We start from the raw sequence: 21210 nt of genomic DNA on the forward strand, positions 1-21210 counted from the left end.
GTGCACTACCACCCTGGTAAGGCAAATGTGGTTGCTAATGCCTTAAGCAGAAAGGCCCATTGCAATTCCTTAGTTAGTGAAGACTTTCATCTGGCACACCTCCTTCATCTTGTAGTACTCCACAATATCACTGTGGATTGCTCTCTTAGAAGTCGAATTATCGAACTCCAGAAGACGGATGTGGGTGTATTTCACATCAAGCGGAAAATAAAAGAGAAAGAGACCAAGCACTTTAAGGTCGATGACAAGGGAATTCTCTGGTTTAATGATAGGCTTGTGGTACCCAAAGATAAAGAACTTAGAAATCAAATTATGGATGAAGCCCATTCTTCAAAATTGTCCATCCATCCTGGTAGCAGTAAAATGTATCAAGATCTCAAGCTATATTATTGGTGGACCAAGATGAAGAAAGAAATCGCAGCTTATGTGGCAAGGTGTGATAACTGTTGCAGAGTCAAGGCTATTCACATAAGGCCCGGACTATTGCAGCCACTATCTATTCCTGGCTGGAAATGGGAAGAAATTAGCATGGATTTTATTGTTGGACTACCCACTACCAAAAAGGGTTGTGATTCCATCTGGGTTATCGTAGATCGTCTAACTAAATCTGCTCACTTTATTCTGGTCAAGTCTACCTATCATCCTCACAATTATGCTGAGATTTATTTTCAACAAGTGGTACGTCTCCATGGTGTACCCAAATCCATTGTTTCTGATCGAGGACCTCAATTCACGGCTCGTTTTTGGGAGTGCTTACATCAGAATCTTGGCACTCATTTAATCCGCAGTTCTGCTTATCATCCGCAAACATCAGGACAGACTGAGCGTGTTAATCAAATTCTTGAGGACATGCTTAGAGCTTGTCTTATCTCTTGCAAAGGCTCTTGGGAAGACTGGTTACCTCTCGCTGAATTCTCTTATAACAACAGTTATCAAGAAAGTATCAAAATGGTTCCTTTTGAAGCTCTTTATGGCCGAAAGTGTAGAACTCCTTTGAACTGGGTGGAACCCAGAGAAAGAAGATTCTATGGTATTGACTTTGTAAAAGAAGCCGAAGAGCAAGTCCGAACTATACAGAAGAATATGACTGCCGCTCAAGCCAGACAAAAGAGCTATGCTGACAAGAGAAGAAAACCTATTGAGTTTGAAGTAGGTGATCATGTTTATTTGAAGGTATCCCCTATGAAAGGAGTAAGCGTTTTGGAATTAAAAGGAAGCTTGAGCCTCGATATGTTGGACCTTACCGCATTATCGAGAAAAGTGGAAGAGTAGCCTATAAACTCAATCTACCCCGTGAAATGGGCGCTATATTCTCGGTATTCCATGTGTCCCAGCTGAAGAAGTGTCTTCGTATTCCTGAGGAAAGAATAGCAACAAGAAAAGTCAACTTGAAATCTGATCTTTCTTATGAGGAAAAGCCCGTGCAAGTTCTGGATACACAAGAAAGAGTGACTCGTACACGAGTGGTTAAATTATACAAGGTAGTTTGGAGTAATCATAGTGAACGGGATGCAACTTGGGAGCGGGAAGATTATTTAAAGGAAAACTATCCAGCTTTCTATACTGATTGGTACGCTTTCCAAATCTCGGGACGAGATTTTTCTAAGGGGGGAGGGCTGTAACACCCTAGGTGTTTGGCTTCCACTAAATTGCATATCATTTCATAAACATGTGCATTATCTATGTCATCATGTCATTGTTACTGAAACGTGCATATGCAACATTTTCAACTGTGTATGTTTCATGCTTGATTGTTGTGAATGGTAGTAGTGCAACATGTGAATGTTACATGAAACTCTCATACTTGGAAACATGGCAATATGGTAGTAATGTGACAAGTATAGGATAACAACAAGGTCATGCAACATGTGAAACATTGTATTGAAACATATGTATGAATTGCTTGTTTTACTTTCTTTATCACATGTGATCAGTAGAAGTGGTATAACAACTTTGTAAAATGGTTGATCATGGTCTAATACACCTTAACTATATTTAGTTTACTTGTTGGAACATTGTTCATGTAGACCAAAATGACCAAAATGTCCTCAAGTGCAAGTTTGACTTAAATTGACCCATGGAGTGTCATCGTTTGACTGATTCAAAAGTCCAACTTAGAAGCTTTGCATGGCTGTGCGCTCTTTACAAAAGTTGTAGATAATTTATCAAGGAACAAAAGTTGTTTTATGGCGAATTCATGAAAATGGCTAGAACATTCTCAAACATGGCCCACAAGTCAGATGTACATGCTGATTTCATACTTAGCAAATTTTTCTAAGTCCCAAGCAGATTTCAGTTTCATGAGCTGATGTTTGGAGCACTGTATCTCACTGACCAAGCCGAACTAGCTCGAGCTCCAATTAGCAAACTTGTAGGACTCATGTAGGTCTCCAACTTTGTTAACTACGGCTTAACCTGGATCGCCACGGATTAGGAGTTAATGATCGTCGAATGGGCGCTGTCAGTCCTCGGAATTGAGCACTGAATCGGGGCTACAGTGATCAAGTTTCAGAAAAACAATGCCGCGTGTCCGCCACCCGTCGCCGGACTCCTGCTCGCGCTGGCCACGCGCCGTGCGCCTCCTGGCGTCGGAGCCGTGTCTGAAGTCACCCCACGCGCCTACCGAACGCACTCGCCGTCCCATTTCGTTTTTCCTTCGCCTTCCACCGCGAGCAGCAACTGACCAGCAGCTCCGCCATTGCTCCGTCGTGCTCGCGCCTGCTCGCCGGGTCACCACCGCCAGCTAGCTTCTGTCCAGAGCTCCGCCGTGCCCTCCTCTAACTCGTCGGCCTTCTAGCCGCGACATCCGAGCCCTAGGTGAGGGCCATTGGCCGTTTTTCCGACACTGTCGCCATGGCCGAACCTCGCCGGAGCTAGCGCTCGTCGTGGCCGGCCGCCTCCGCTCCCTTCCTGCCTCTCTTAGTGCGTGCATGGGGACCCTTAGGAGCCGTAGTGTCTACCTCGAAGACGTAGTCACTGGATTCACCGCCGTTGAGCCGGAACACGGCCGCGCGCCGCCGTGCGCCATGGCCGAGCCGCCGAGCTCCATGGCTGGCGCACCTAGAGACCGGTAGGGTTTGGGGTTAGGGTATCAATCGACGCGTGAGGTTGAGGCGGTCACGTTGGTGCCGTCATCGTCGCCGGAGAAGCCGCCGTCGGCGAGCTACGCCACCGGCCGTCGCTCCTCCCCTGTTTCCCTCGCTGACACGCGGGTCCTCCCTGTCAGCATCGCTGCTGAGGCGGGAGTTCGGCTTGGGCCGTGCCTGTGCACTCGTGGGCCGCCGTTCCTTGGGCCAGCCCACCTGTAGCTGTTAGGTTTTCTTATTTGTTTTGTTTATTTGTTTTCACAGATTTATGTGCATGATTCTAAAATATGTATTTCCTAGTATATAGATCCAAATGATGTGGTTCTAATTTTGTTAAGTTCCTGGTCATGTCTAGTATTTAATAAAAATATAATATGAGCACATGTTTTAGAAAACTTGGATGAATTAAATAGGAGTTTGAAATGTGTTTTTAGAAGCATGCAAACTTGTTTGAATTTTATCTTGAGTTTCTATGGTCCAAAAATTATGAAATTTTGTGGGTCCTCTATTTTGGTTTATTAGAAGCTCTGGTAAAAATTTCAGAGCTAGTACATGTGTAGTTTTTAAGTTATAGAATTTCCTTTTATTAATAGGTGGATCTTGTGTGAATTTTCATAATTTTTCTATAGATCCAGTGAAGGTGAAATTTGATGGGTGCTATTCTTATGCTAGAAGGATGCTAGGAAAAATGGGAAATCTATTGCTTGACACTTTTCATTAGGATTTCTTAATTATGCCATTTTAAGCCAGTATGCCTTATCATTTTTGTGTAGACTGTTATACTTACTCAATGGCTTTGAAATTTTTATGGTAGTCTATGTGAAGCATGAGATAGCTACTGTAATTTTTGTAGATTTTTCTGAACAGTTTTACTATATATTGCTTTAATCACCTAATTAACTAGATAAATTAGAAAAGGGTATTAAATAATTATTTAGAAGTTGACACTATACTTTCTGATGTTTATTAGGTATGAAAAACAAGTTGGTAAACTTGGTTTGGTCAAATTAGGCTTTTGCACCATCATTAAATAATTAAGTTACTACTTGTTGCATATGAAGCTTTAACTGTTATTTTAAGTATGTCTTTACTATTCTAAGTTCATGGTACTGTTCCTAGGTGTTAGGCCTTTAACTGAAGATGAGCATCTTTATCTTAGGTTATGCAAGTTAGGTAAGTTGCTCTTATTATTTAAGTTAAGTTGGATACATGCTTAAAGTGATTTGAATAGAGCAAATTACTCGGTAAACGAGTGTCCAGTGATGTTTTCATAAACACCCATTGTGATTCATTCATCATCATGAGCATCATGTCATTCCTTATGCATCCATGATATTTATCTTGTGCATCGGCATGCAATAGGTGTACCGGAAGGAGTAACCCTGCTGGAATTCGAGGAACTGAACGAGCAGCAGCAGCCGACACCGGAGATTCAGGAGGAGCAGCCTTCAGGAGAAGTGCCAGACGAGGTCGCCGTTGAGTGCCCTGACCACCGTCCTTGCAACTTTGTGAAAGGCAATCCCCGGAGCATATTAGGCCTCCTATTTTCTGAACTGCAGTTACAGTATTATTATTACATATATTATTGCATTAAGTTTAGGTGTTGGATGCAAACACTTGCTGCATTGGTTACCCATTCCTTGTCCAGATATTGATACCCTGAATCCTATGTAGCTTAGGCTCGTGTAGTGCTTAGCCCTGCTTAAACGCGGTAGAAGTCGGGTGATTTCCTGTCACCTGCGAGATATAGGAAGATACATGTGGCACGGTTGGCTATATTTGCTATTGTGGAAAAGAACCAGTCTTAATTTGAAATGAAGACCGGGCGGAGGCTTGCCGGTTTGCAGTGACTCCGTCTGTGTTGATTAAGGACTGGATCTTGGAGCCTTTCCTATTCATGTTGAACGCATGCCTCTCTCTTAGTTGGCCGGCCCGATGACCGACCGCGAAGCCGAGTAGCTCACCTCAGGCCGGGAGTCGATAAGTATAAAGTGCGCCTCGGAAGGGAGCCGTAGGCGTGAGTCCAAGGGCAGGTGATTTAAAAGTCCTGGTCGTCCTGGCAGAAGGGTAATCCCTGAGAGTGCTGGCGCTGATCGAACCCGCGAATTTGGTTCCTGAGATGTTCCAAAGGTGACCCACGGCTACCCTTGCAAAGTATGCCAGGGTGAGAGTTAGGAATACCCCCTCAGCTGAGTTGTAATTCGATTCAAATCACCGTCTCTCCCGGTTAGTGAGAACTTGACGGGCTTATCTCCAATGTAGATACACTTAATAACTTAATGGTTCGGAAATGGTGATATGATGACGACAGCCTTATTATACCTGCTATGGTTAATATTGATTGCTCCTAATAAGTGAGTGCTCTAGTACAGGTGCTAATCTAGTGGACAGGTAATTAATGATAAGCTTGATAATAAGTTTAAATTGGTTGCTATAATCATAAGCTCTTTTATGCAACTGTGTCAAGCTAGCCCACCTGAAAAGCCTTGCATGATCCTTGGTGTCTTTTATTTCTGATTTTTGTCGGGTAAGTCTAGCTGAGTACCTTCTCGTACTTAGGGTTTATTTCCCACCTGTTGCAGATGACCAGTTCTTCTTTGGTTGCTGCAAGTACTGCCTTCTCCCTGCTGGGGATGAAGACTAGACCGTTGGGCGCGGTCTCTACTAGTTCTCGTACCTGATAATGCTTTTGTGGGACATGACTCTGATATTGGCAATGTATTTGAAAACTATGATGTTTTGTACTAAACTATGTTGCTTCCGCACACTCAAACTTGGTTCGTAATATTTATTTGAACTCTGATGGATGTAATCCGAATGCTACTTATGAAATGTTGTAACGGATGATGTGTTGTGTTGAATCAGTACGATCTTGGTTTGTATGTCGAGAGTTGGTTGAAATCCTTCGTGATTTCCGGACTACCGGGAATATGAGAGCTTAAGTACAGGAATTTGATCGCTTCGGTGATTGTTTTTGTACTTACGTTCTTATGATTTGGTCGGTTCTGTTACATCAGTCAGTTCAGAGCTCAGGGTCAGATGATGATGGCGCCTAGTTCCATCTTGCTCCACGTACTTCCACGCCCGACTCGTCCGCTGCAGCCCCGCCGTCCGACCCTTAGGTTTTGGTGCTTGACGCCAAAGGGGGAGAGGGTTTGAGTATGTAGACTTAGGGGGAGCGAGTTTTAGGGGGAGCTAGTTATCTAGTATTAGCTTATTATATACATTTGGAGTTTTATTTGTGTGATACACTATTACTTATGCATTCGTGTGTTTACTTTCATGCATACCATTATATATATGTGATAGTGCTATCTACATGATTGTGATATTTGACATGTGTGACTTCTACTTTGCTTTATCTATATGTCATATCACTTGTGTAATGCTCATTTGCTTTTGCTTCCGCGTTTATACTTCGAAGCAAATGAGCTTTGTTATTTGTACTCATGCTTAATTCATATCCTTTAAGTACATTGTGTTGGCTTGGATCATATAAGCTTGACTAACTCTTTTGTTCTTATTGACAAAAGCTTATATGAACCAAGCCCATCAAAAACCTCACTCCATAACATACTCGAGGTGGTATTGTCATCAATCACCAAAAAGGGGGAGATTGAAAGCATCTAGGCCCCTAGTTAGATTTCGGTGATTAATGTCAATACAAGATTACTATGACTAACGTGTGTTTTGCAGAGGCAATTAAGTTAGGTCATGGTAATGGAGATCGATTGGGCAATCGAGGTTGTCATGCCCCTACGATGGAAATCGTTTCGGTTTTCAAAGGATGGACGACAAGGTTAAGGATAACTAGTTCTAAGTGTCAATTGGAGTTGGAGAGACACTTAGAGTAGTTTAGGACTTTGTTTTTCCTTTGGCCGTACTATGAAGGGGGGTATGAACGGGTAGCTTGACCTAGTTAAGTCTAGTGAGTTAGGTGTGGTGCACACTTGTTAAAACTAGCTCTAGGTAGCTCCTATGAATGCCTAAGATCTTTTGGAGCAAACTTCATTCACATATGTTCGGAAGTTGGAAGTGAATGGAGGGTCAAACACTGACCGGACGCTGGCTCTGGTGCGACCGGACGCTGGCCGCAGGGTTCGGTCAGTTCATTTGACCAAGGGGATCAAGTCTGGTGTGACCGGACGCTGGGAGGTCATGTAACCGGACGCTGAGGGCCAGCGTCCGGTCGACTCCAGTAAGGGTCTAGACTTGGGAAAGAGTGACCGGACGCGTCCGGTCAGTGCTGACCGGACCCTGAGGGTTCAGCGTCCGGTCGAGTCCAGTAAGGTTCCAGTAAGGGTTTTATGCGACCGGACGCGTCCGGTCAGTGCTGACCGGACCCTGCCAGCGACCGGTCGACTCTTTAATACTGGTTCGTGGGTTGAACTGATCGGAGCATCCGGTCAAAACGATCGGAGCGTCCGGTCATCCCGCAGAAGCTCATAACGGTTCGTTTTTCAGGCTGCCTTATAAATAGAAGGTCCACTCGTGAGTGGAGCATCTTTTGCTCATTCCAACAGCTGAGAAACACGTTTGTGAGTGCCAAGAAGAGCAAGGTCCTAGTGAGGTGTTTGTGATTTGAGAATCCAAGAGAGTAGCCTCACTAGCAAATCAAGAGTAGCAAAGTGTGCATCCATCTTCTCATTAGGCTTCGCGTGGTCAAGTGAGAGTTTATGCTTGTTACTCTTGGTGATCGCCATCACCTAGACGGCTTGGTGGTGATTGGGAGTTTGGTGTTCACCCGGCGGAGCTTGTGGGTGACCCAACTCAAGTTGTGAGCGGCTTTGGGTGATTCACCGCGACGGAGTGTCGAAGAATCAACCCGTAGAGAGCACTTGATCCTTGCGTGGATCAAGGGGGAGCTACACCCTTGCGCGGGTGCTCCAACGAGGACTAGTGGGGAGTGGCGACTCTCCGATACCTCGGCAAAACATCGCCGCGTTCCTTTCTCTCTCTACTTACTTTGAGCACTTACATTGAGTATTTACTTTGAGCAATTCAATACTTGTTTTACATCCATAGAATTGCTTGCTAGAGTAAGTTTGGAACATAGGTTGCGAGGTTGTTGTGCATTAGTTTGATATAAATACTTTTCTAGGCACAAGGGGTTAATTGGGCTATCCGTAGGATTTGATTATTGCAAGAGAATTTAGAATTAGCCCAATTCACCCCCCTCTTGGGCATCTTGATCCTTTCAAGTAGTCTTCAAGCCTTCCTTCATCGGCATCGACAATAACATCTCCAACCTTATCGGCAACGCCCGAGTCTAAATCAATCTTTCCATCGATCACCACCATTCATCGGCAACCATCTTTACAAGCTGATTTTCATCGGCTGTCAGCGTATACAGTAACTTTCCTCCTGCCGATTAGCCCACTCTGATCATTTTGACATGTGCAAAAAATGGTGTCAACAAGGAGAGAGGAAGCCTAAATTAGCGTCCTCTCACCGTCGTCTCTCTCCTCGACCCAACTTCTAGAGGCTCCCATCGTCGTTGGGAGAGGTGGCGTAGCCATGGCGGTGGCGCCATCATGATTGAAGGAGGACGGGCGCCGCCATCGGTGACGAAGGGGACGGGCCTTGCGGTGGATCTGCGAGGGGAGGTGGAGGGGCGACCGTCGTCGCTACCATGGGGCTGCCGAAGCTCGAGCCAGCGCGAGGGCGGAGGACCGCGGGGCCGTCGATCCGCTGGAGCTGGAGGCGATGGGCCAAGGGGCGCTTTGCCGAGGACATGGGGTCGCCGCCGCAAGGGCAGAGGCGGGCGCAAGGATGGGAGCAACCGAGGCCGGGGTGCCCAGGGCGGCGGACTCATCGGACAATGGGATGGGGGGGAGCTCCATGGGAGTGCCACCCGGGCAGATGAGAGTCAGAAGTCGGGCCTCGCGATGGAGGATGCGTCCGCTATTGGAAAAGGAAAGTTTTGGGCCACACTCTTTTGCTGTCCGTGACCTAAACAATTGAATGTGTCTCGTATTTAGGTTGGGGCTGTTGGAGACGGTCTAAGTGCTCCAACTCCTCCAAAGAAGTCAAACGAGTCCTTAGACATGTAGCGTGAAGTTGACCAATGAGTAGATTTGTCACCAAGAGCACCCACCGTCCATAATACTGAGGTGTTGATCGGTTGGCTTCCAAATTCTTGCTCAGCCAAAACCATGGCATGCCAAAATTTGTAGTCATCAATTGGATCATTGCCAAAGAATTGACACACCAATATTTATAGCCAAAGTTTTAGCAAGTCTCTAGAAAGTTCTTAAAGTGCATATAAAAGAGAAAATTGGCAAGCCTTAATTTTGGTAGCCAACCAAATGCACGTCTATGTTTTTTGTCCTAACTTTGGTAGCCTTGATTTTGGCAAATCTAAGTTTTGGCTTGCTATAATTTTGATTGGGTAAAAATTGGTAACCAATCAGACCCTGAGTTCCACACATATGCTGTATATCAAAATATTATTGGTGGCCCACACTCAGAGTTAGATGTCTAAGGGCCTATTTGGAATGCGGGATTTTTCCCTATTCCTACGTTTTTCCTGTGAAATTAAACTGATTCCTGTGAAATTCCTATGCGATTCCTGTAAAATTCCTGCGTTCCAAATAGGCTCTAAAATAATCCATGACTCAGGCTGAATTGAATAATGCCATTACTACTTTAGTTATTTAAGCGAGAGGATTGATTGATGATGGGCAGGGGTCATCACATGGGGATGTCACACTAGTGCATTAATATAATATTTTAGACATTAGGATGTCTAAAATATTATTCGACTTGTTTTTTTTAATCAAAACAGTATTTTTCTTTCCCAATAATTCAATCATAACAGTATTTTTAATCAATTTCAGCAAGCCGAACGGGGAGTACACTAGTACTCGCAACTCGTAACAGTCTACAGACGACGATAACCAGGATAGATCCAAGCAAGCACATCCCAAGAAAAACAAAAGAGATGGATAGATGAATGAATAGATCCAGGCATCCAGGGGCAATGCTCGCGTCGTATGTCGCGCTACTGCTGCACTGCATTTGACCGTACAAACAACTCGCAAGTGGTTACTAATGCATAGCATATGGTCTCTCATCAACTTGTATACTCCTTTTATTTGTCTCAGCAAACAATGCCTCGGAAATTAGCTCAGCATCGGAGCAAGCTGTACTGCACGGCTCCAAATGGCAGAGCTCCAGGCTTCCATCCCGCCGTACCACGAGGCTATTTTTTTCCTTTCTTTTTTTTCCCACCCTTTTTGGCAGAGTGAGAACCCGGATTGTGATATACTCACCTCGTCACTCAAAACAAACAGAGTACACTGGTTTCTTATAAATTTGATCAAATCCATATGAAAAAATACTAGAATTTATTATACCTAATAGATATTACTAGATTAATTATAAAATATATTTTTACAATAAACTTATTTAGCATCTCCAAGAGTTCTCAAAACAATTTCTCAATCCATAATTTTCTTTTTGCAAGATTGAAAAAATGCATCTCCAACAACTCTCAACCGCCACCTCCCAATCTTTTGGCACTTGGAAAATTCAACCCCATCGCGTGGATAAATGTGCGCGCGTATGCATCGTGCCAGTCTAGATAAAAAAATAAGAAGTAGGATAGGGTTGCTGATATAAATGTACAAGAGACAAATAAAGTATAAAAGTTGTTAGAGTGATCTAGAAATAGTTTAGGATTACTGATGTAAAATTATCTTCTATCTTTTAGGAGCAGGTTTTTTAGAAACAGTTGAAAATGGTGCTCCCAATCCTTTTTTGGCAACTTAGAAAACTCAATGGTTTTGGAACTAATTTTTGGGAAGCCCGAGGCCCCTGCAGGCAGCCCGAGGCCCCTGCAGGCAGCCAGGCGGGCCAAGTTGAAGTTGGGCCGAGAGGTAGCAGGCTCATGAGGAGTCCTCTCATTTCCCCCCTTCTCTCTCTCTCTCTCTCTCGCAGTCTCGTTCTTCTGTGGTGTACTGTAGTCTCATCCACACGTGTATATAGAGTGATTCCCTTCTCTTCCTTCCGCAAAAGCAATTGGCCTTGCACTCTTCCGCAACCTGTTTTTTTTCTTTCGAAACCTAGGTTTTCTTAACATTAATAACGTCGTTAACCGAGTATATGCTCGCCTCAAGAAAAAAAGCCCCAATATTATATATTATATAGTCCCTTGTTCCTAGATTATAGTTTAATTTAATTTTATCCTAAGCCAAATTTTTCTAATTTTAATATATTATTTAACCATTCCAAAAGGAGTAACAATCACGTAGCGTTAATCTAAGTTTGTATGTGATTACAAAACAATCAATTTCCATTTTCTTGCTTTTCTAAACTTGATGGCGTGACTGCTCCATTTTTTCTGAAATAATTTCATAATTTAATGACGCTTTCAGCGGTACCTGACGTGTCCACAGACATCAAGGTGTCTATATATCTCAAGATTTGTCGGCTCAAGATTTTGAAGGTACGATATATGTACACGTGCGTTCATAGTTGAATGTCTCCAATGTGTAATTCACAAAAATACCTTTTTTCTAAAATTATATGGAAAAAATCGTGGATCTATGATAGTTGATGATACACACACACCTTCAGGTCTTGTTTGAAGATAAGATAGCTCTAAAAATTAAAGGTTGTTTCTTTCAAAATACGGTTTAATTTTATCAAATGAAGTGTGATATAAGCAAAAATGATCATACGGGCATTTTATTAAGTTATAAAGATGAAGAGAAGAGATAGATGAAACTAGGTATATACTGTTTCTTTTCCTCGAAAACTGTTGTGGAAACGACGCCTATACGTGAATGGACGTCTACGGACGTACAAGCGTCTCTTCACGAGTGATCTCATCCATCGAACACATGATTAGTGAATAGAATTAAACAGTTAGTTTTACTCCCAAAAGGTATGTCTTTCGAAAACAGTCGTGTCCTTTCGTGACACGCTTTCACTTATGTAAATATATTTTAGAGATCGATCAAAGCAACGATTCTTTCAAATCTTGTTCATTTACCTTCACTGCTCACACGTTATCAGCACTTTGCTCTACGTGAATGAGGAGGAGAACGACAGAGGCATGCATGCTGTGCCTCTGTACCATCACCGAACTCGATACCGGAGATGAAGTCAACGTCCTTTGTTGCAAGTGATGCCGACGTTATCTTCTCCGACACCAATGTTTTGCATGAGAACAAATCTCGGAAGGACAGAAGATCGATCAACACAGGCCAGCATGTACTGCCATTCGATTCCTTCATCATGTACGACATGTAGGAAATCAAACACAGGCAAGAACATCTTCAGAGGAACAACAATCACGGTAAGAACCATGTAGAATGAGTTCGTTGATGTTTACCTTTCTCTGGGCAATCGTACTCCCGGTTGTGTTCCTGCGATCTTCTCAATTGGTTGTGCCGGCGTGCCTGGCCGTCTGCTGCTTCATGGCTTGAGCGACGGTGGCGTCCAGTGCTCACCATAGATGCACAGGGACAAGGCGGCGAAGACTTCGCCCGCTCGGCTAGGAGCAGCGCCTACGTGCCTACGCTGACTGCCTGAGGCCAGCGGCGGTGCTCAGGCACCCGGCCGACAGTGGCTCACCCGCCTGATGCACACCCGTCTGCAGCCGCGTGCTTGCTGGTGCTTGGCACCATTGATGGCGACACTTTCCTGGACGGCGGTTGCCGCACAACAAGCTTGCCGCGGTGCCCGTGTGCCGCCAGGCCAGCAGCGGTGTCCGTGCGCCAAGCGGTGGGGCCGCCCGCAAGGCCAGCGCACCTGACTGCCTATGGTGGCGTCCACGCATCAGGCTAGCGACCCCGCGTGCTGCCGGAAACGCCTGCGGCCAGCACCTCCGCCTAGACGCGCACGCGGCCCCTGCGCCTGACGGAGGCGGTCCTGCTCTCGCCCCTCGCTCCCGGCGTCTGATCCAGGCCGGCGGCATCTCGTCCGGGCAGTCAAGGGACGGGATGGATGGGGAACCGTCCGCTTGATGGTTGTCTCCCTGGGAAAGGATAAGGATGTGTGTTTTTGCATAAAATCCTCCTTCTTTCTCCTATGAATTACATGATAATCCTAATAGATTATTGATGTATTCTAGATTTATATTTAAGCCCGCAGGTTTTAACATATTGCGGTGTACTATATTTATCCCACATAAATGCTCATTTTACACCTTAGATTTAAAATGCATTATGATGCATAATATTTACCTCATGTAAATAAGTATTTTTGGGACCCATGTGTCATCAAGAATTGCATCATGACATATACTGCTGCAGATGAATTTACCACTGTAAATTTGCTTTCCAGATCCTATGTTTTCTGGAATTTTTTATACTGTTCAAAGCATTTGTCTAAATTAGCAAACCTAATAAGCATGTGCTATTAACATTGCATGTTCAGAGTGTTTGTCTAAATTGGCAAACCCAATAAACATGTAGTATAATCATTACATTGTTCAAAGTGTTTGTCCAAAATGGCAAACCTAATAAACATGTAGTATTACTATCGTGACCTTATTATTATAATTACTTCGTTATTTGCAATTTTCATTTCATGTTAAGCCCTTTTATGCTTTATTATTTAAAGCTCACAGTGCTTACATTTTTAATACAAAATCCATTAAGTGTATTACCTCATTATTTGTATATAACATAAATGTTTCACATTGTATGTTGGCCATACACAAGGATAAATGTTTCACATTGTATGTTGGCCATACACAAGGTAGCACCATAGTTGCTGTTGTAGGATCTACACTAAGTTCTTAGTGACTATCCTCAACGTGCGTACCCAACATCATAAATTGGAACATATGGTCTACATCTTTCACAAAGATGACTACCATTAATTCGCATTTCTATTGGCCATACACAACGTAGTACCAAGTTACTACTGTGGGATCTACACTAAGTCCACAACTTAGTGACTATCCTCAACGTGCGTACCCAATTAGTTTACGGATTAACTAAGGTCTACATCAACTTTTTTGATGATTACCTTAAAATGTGTTTACACAAAATTGCATACACTATTTGGCATCCACTTACGTACAATGATGTCCATGTTATTAGAGGTCTACATCTTTATGATGACTACCTCTAAAGTGTTAGCACAAATATGAGGTTCACACCATTGGCAATACAAGACTCATCTTCTTTCAAAATTTATTTTGCATTAATTAATACAACACTATATCATAGCAATTTTAAATTTACCCTTAGCGTAAATTCAGAAAATCTATGGTTTAAACTTTGTTGGAATAATAGCCAGGAAAGAGTTTGATCTCTCGCTCTTGATGGTCACCATTATCCAACATGATCAATGGACGTAGTGTTAAACTTGATGTTCTATGGATTCATAGCAATATTTGATGCTCCTCATAAGAGAGCATCACCGCTTATGATCAATTTAAATATGGAGTTTTATTTAAATAAAGCACCATACACATCTAGATCACAAAATGTGTATCTCAATGGATATAAATCGATGCACTATATGGCTCGCTCCCACACATTGATATGAATAACATATGGCAATAATTTTGCCCAAATGCCAACTATGATTGGTCATAAATTTATCTCTTGGACTTTATGTCGACTTGAGAATAGAATTATGTTGTTCCCCAAATATCCTCAATATTGCGTTTTTGTGATTGCTCCCAACTTACCATACAAATTCTGGATTAATTTCTACAATACTTTAGGTCCAAGTGTATGATAAACTCTAATTGTGCAATCATCATTAGCATCATAGCGATGCTCTATTACCTCAAATACAACGAATTTTCAGAATCATAACAAGTTTGATGCCATGTAATAATGTCATCCAAAGAACTTTAATGGTAAGATTTAATGCAACAAGAAGTCGTGGCCCCATGCATTTCTTAGGGTCAAAGCATTTCCCCAACATAACAAAGTCATACTTTGTCCCAATTGTGGATATTAAAGCCACACAACTTGAAAATGTCATGCCTTGAGACATTTAGTTGATCGATATTAGAAATCCATTGGACATATATATCTGACTCAATAATAAAGATATGAAGTACGCTTCAATCTTCAACCTGACACCACCAAGAAGGCCAACTGTTCATAATAAGTTTCATGAAAAAACCAACTAGCAACCAAACACTTAATCAATAAGTGGGTCTTATGAGCATGGATAAGACGATCATCGAATTTACTTCGCTTGATCCATTTGGAAGACAAAAAAAGCCTCCCATTTACAAAGATACCTAGTATCTACGTCCCATTTTAGTGTTGTAATATAAAATGTTGTCATCAATTTCAATTGAATATCACAATAATGTGCCATCACATTTGATATTCCATTGATTAACTTGTATATAATCTATATATCTACAAAGAATGTCATTATATTCTTCATGCTATATATAAACTTATACAGGAGTCAATCCAAATGCAAAGAGGAATTTTACCTAGTGGCTAGTTTGAAAGGACCTAATGGCTAGAGGGAAGGTGAATAGCCTAATAAAAATTTCTATAACAACACTTAACAAAATGGTTAGACAATTATGAGGCGAAGCAAGTGTTACGCTAGCCTACTCAAAATGCAAGCCACCTACCACAATTCTAGTTTAGATAGTGTCTATTCACATAATAGCTATGACACTACCCTATGTTAGTGTGCTCTCAAAGGCTAACTAAAGAGCCACACCAACCAAGCAAGCAAGCTCTTACAACTAGCTACACTAAAGAGCTTGTCAACTAGTTTGCGGTAAAATAAAGAGAGTGATCAAGAAGGTTATATCGCTGTGTAGATGAAGAAATCAATCAATCACAAGGATGAATAACAATGAAGACCAATCACCTCGGAATCAATGATGAACACAATGATTTTTACCAAGGTTCACTTGCTTGCCGGCAAGCTAGTCCTCGTTGTGGCGATTCACTCACTTGGAGGTTCATGCGCTAATTGGCTTCACACACCAAACCCTCAATAGGGTGCCGTACAACCAACACAAGATGAGGATCACACAAGCCACGAGTAATCCACTAGAGTACCTTTTGGCTCTCCGTCGGGGAAAGGTCAAGAACCCCTCACAATCACCATGATCAAAGCCGGAGACAATCACCAACCTCTGCTCGCGATCCTCACTACTCCAAGCCGTCTAGGTGGTGGCAACCACCAAGAGTAACAAGCGAATCCTGCAACGAAACATGAACACCAAGTGCCTCTAGATGCAATCACTCAAACAATGCACTTGGATTCTCTCCCAATCTCACAAAGATGATGAATCAATGATGGAGATGAGTGGAAGGGCTTTGGCTAAGCTCACAAGGTTGCTATGTCAATGCAAATGGCTAAGCGAGTGAGCTTGAACCGATCATAGGGCTTAAATAGAAGCCCCCATAAAATAGAGTCGTTATACCCCTTCACTGAGTACAGCGCGGGGTGACCGGACGCTGGCCCTCAGCGTCCGGTCACGTGATTCATGCCACGTGTCCCCTGCTTCAAATACTGTTTGTCAGATTTCAACAGTCATCAGTTGACCGGACGCGTTAGTTAGAAAGTGACCGGACGCTGGACCTCAGTGTCCGGTCGTTTTCAGTAAGGTTCCAAACACGAATTTTCACGGCCGGACACGTCCGGTCATGCCCGATCGGACGCGTCTGGTCATGCCCGACCAGACTCACCCAGCGTATGGTCACTCATTATCTCCTCTGTGTGCCTCATGTTAGCGTACGTCAGCACTGACTAGACACACCCAGCCAGCGTCTGGTCGCAGAGCGACCCAGCGTCCAGTCATTTGACCGACGCCAGTGTCTTCGCTGTTACACCTGACCGGACGCGCCGGTCCAACCGAGGCCAGCGTCCGATCACTCATAGTGACCTCCGTCTTTTCTGTCTAGGGCACCGGTGGCACCGTCGGACTATCCGCACTCTACGGGCGGACACTCCGCCGGTGGAGTTACTTACCCTTGCACCTAAACTTCACCACCCTTGATCAAATGTGCTAACCACCAAGTGTATTACTTTGTGCACATGTGTTAGCGTATTTTCACAAACATTTTCAAGGGTGTTAGCACTCCACTAGATCCTAAATGCATATGCAATGAGTTAGAACATCTAGTGGCACTTTGATAATCGCATTCCGATACGAGTTTCACCCCTCTTAATAGTACGGCTATCAAACCTAAATGTGATCACACTCTCTAAGTGTCTTGATCACTAAAACAAAATTGCTCCTATGGTTTATACCTTTGCCTTGAGCTTTTTGTTTTTCTCTTTCTTCTTTCCAAGTCCAAGTACTTGATCATCACCATGGCATCATCATCATCATGCTATGATCTTTGTTTGCTTTGCAACTTGGAGTGTGCTACCTATCTCATAATCACTTGATAAACTAGGTTAGCACTTAGGGTTTTATTAATTCACCAAAACCAAACTAGAGCTTTCATAGTTGCACCACAAACTCTATACATAGGGAAGCAAAATATTTCTAAACTCTTACATAGAGACAAGGAAATATTTTGTTAATCGCTTGATGCAACGTCATGATAGTGGGCTTTGGCCGTGCTACTATCATACTCCCTATTGGTACTCAAATAATAATAACGGATCCATTTTTGTATTCTGATTACATAATGTATCCAATTAAAATTATAGAGATATCCGTCAATGTGGTTTTCATATAGAAACCCCAAGATGACAACTAAGAGGAGTATTTTCTCTTAACAACGGATATGGCAGTACTTAAACAAAACATCCTCAGTTGGATTTGACTACACATACATAACATGTATCCAATGTTGCGTACAAATAATTCTCTCTCTTGATGTCAACAAGACTTGGCATATTTACCTTGGTTATTTAACTAAAAAGATAACGTGAGAATTATTGTCAATTCTATTGGTCATAGCATCAATATGAGCCACTAAATTTCTTAAAGAAATTTAAAAACATACATGTGACTCTATTTACCATTTTATGGACCATAAAGGTACTATGTATTGCACATTTATGCATCCATAATATAGTCCCAGGTGAAGGGTCGAGATAGCGACTAGAGGGGGGGGGTGAATAGTCTTTTCTAAAACTTAATCGCGTCGGCTAACCGATACAAATGCGGAATTTAAACTAACGGTCTAGCCAAGACTACACCCCACTATATATGTTCACTAGCACCTTGCAAAGATAACAATTATGCAACAAAGGTGCCGGGCTAGCTAGAGCTCTCCTAAACAATTCTAGGAGCAAGGTTACACAAACCTATGCCACTAGTACTTTAAGCGACAAGGGAGCTCCTACACATGCTAGTAAGCAAAAGCACAAAGCTAACTAAGCTCACTAGCAATGCTCAATAACAAGGCAACCAATGCCTAATTAGAGAGCGCAAATACTTAGCTACACAAACTAAGCAATGTGACTAACAAGGTTACTAAAACCAAATTAACCACGCAAGGGAGCTACTTCTATGCTACACAAGCAAGAAGGTAATTAGCAAGCTACACAAGCTATCTAATTACAAGAGCAACTACACAAGCTTAACATGTACAAAAGTAATTGCAAGCTTGTGTAATGGGGATGCAAACCAACGGGAAGAACAAGGTTGACACGATGATTTTTCTCCCGAGGTTCACGTGTTTGCCAACACGCTAGTCCCCGTTGTGTCGACCGCTCACTTGGTGGTTCGGCGGCTAATTAGCATCACCCGCTAAGCCCGCACGTCGGGCGCCGTAAGAACCTACCCCTTGAGTGAGGGTAGCTCAATGACACGCTTTACTAGAGTTGCTCTTCGTGGCTCTCGCGGGGCGAGCACAATGCCCCTCACAAGCACTTCTCCGGAGCGCCGCACAAGCTACTTGCGCGCTTCGACGGAGACCACCACCAAGCCGTCTAGGAGGTGGCAACCTCCAAGAGTAACAAGCACCACCGGCTTGCAACTCGATCACCTAGTGCCACTCGATGCAACCTCACGATGCAATCGCACTAGAATCGCTCACTCACACAATTGAATGATCACTATCAAGAATATGTGTGATGGAGGGCTCCCAAGCACTCACAAGCATGGACACTAAGTCCCTTGAGGTGCTCAGCACTAGCCATGGCCGAAGGCCACTTCTATTTATAGCCCCAAGGGCTAAACTAGCCGTTACCCCTTCACTGGGCAACGGTCGGGCTGATCGGACGCTCCAGTCGTGTTGACCGGACGCTGGACCTCAGCGTCCGGTCACCCGCAGACGGCCACGTGTCCCGGTTCCAACGGTCACTTGACCTGACCGGACGTAGCAGCTTCAACTGACCGGACGCTGAACCCCCAGCGTCCGGTCGTTTCTAGTAAGCTCCCGAGTATGACCGGACGCGTCCGGTCGAACGCGATCGGACGCAGCCAGCGTCCGGTCACACTCCAGCTACTACGTCACCGTACGTCAGCCTGACCGGACGTAGCCTTCCAGCGTCCGGTGCATTCAGATCCAGCGTCCGGTCAGTTGACCGACGCCAGCATCTTCGCGATCAACTCGCTTTCAACTCTAACTTCTTCACCCTTGCTCCAATGAGCTAACCACCAAGAATTTGCATCCGGCGCAATAAAAATAGGCATTCCATTTTCCCAAAAGCGCCGAATCCCGCCGAGCTTGCGAGGCGGGAGGGAGAGAGGGACCCAAACCCATCTCACCCCTACAAACACCACGTCCTTTGTAAATGTGCCAACACCACCAAGTGTACACCATCATGTGTATGTGTGTTAGCATTTTCACAATCATTTCTCAAAGGATGTTAGCCACTCAACTTGCCACGCCACTCGATCCTAGCGACAATGCAAAGTTAGATCACTCGAGTGGCACTAGATGACCGATATGCAAACAAGTTTGCCCCTCTTGATAGTACGGCCATCTATCCTAAACCCGGTCATAAACTTCTCTACACATCTATGACCGGTGAAATGAAATGCCCTAGGTTATACCTTTGCCTTGCGCATTCCATTCCATCTCCTTCAATGTCGATGCAACACATGCACCAACACGATCAACAATGATATGATCCACTTCATATCATCATATGATTATATTGGTTCATCGATCTTGACTCTACTTGCTCTTCACCGTTGCCATCGTCCATCGGCGCCAAGTCTTGCTCAAGCTTCACCGCCACACGGTCCATCACTCCAAAGCCTTCGACTTGCCCTTCACGCTTGCAACCGGTCCATCAAGCCAAGTCTTGTCTTGATCTTCTCCACCTTGATCACATGACTCAATGTCATGTCTCATGTGCATTTAAGCTCCTTCATCATCACATGTGTGAGCTTTGCAATATCTCCAAGCCATTTTCACCTTCATGGCATATGTTGCTCACACACATGTACCTGTGGACTAATCACCTGTGTATCTCACATAAACACAATTAGTCCACCTAAGTTGTCACTCAATTACCAAAACCAAACAAGGACCTTTCACCAAGTGTGTCTTAGTCATGGGAACCATCACTATACCAAACTCATTGCTCGAAATCTTCAATTTAGAGCAAATATCCTGTACGCGGGATCAAATCTATTTTATATGGAACTGTTTGGTTTTTGGGTACTATATATCAAGTACCTTATGTCCATATCAATAATGGTTTGATTGCGTCTCTTATTGAGAATTAAACTGCATGACATATTAAAATAGAATTGTAATTTACTAGCACTAAGTTGTTTTCATGCGACCTTACACACCGCATCGTTAATTCAAATTCATCAAACTACACTTATACAACTCCCTCCGTTGCAGTACGTATGTGGAACTTTGGCCACAACCAAACATTTCCCATCTATACATCGAGTATGTTTGCACATACCGATATCACCACCTAAGCATACCAATGGACACTAGAGATCTCAATGAGGTAACTCTACAGGAGATTTATATATTGCTCGTATGCTGATCACAATTTGATGATAGTTCCAGACATTAGGGGGAGATTTATACCACACAAAGAATACTAGGAATCAAAAGAGCAATCCTCACATTCACTACCAAAGAATCTAAACCTAATTGTTTAGAACATCTCATATTTGCATCATATTGCAAAGAATGTGTCAGAAGCATTTACTAATAATAAGGTGTTACAAAATCCTCTTATCCTGCTCATAATACGACCGAAAGAATGGAGGTACTAATTAAAACCATTCAAC

This window comes from Miscanthus floridulus, chromosome 2 (genome assembly GCF_019320115.1).
Source record: "Miscanthus floridulus cultivar M001 chromosome 2, ASM1932011v1, whole genome shotgun sequence".
Taxonomy (NCBI): domain Eukaryota; kingdom Viridiplantae; phylum Streptophyta; class Magnoliopsida; order Poales; family Poaceae; genus Miscanthus; species Miscanthus floridulus.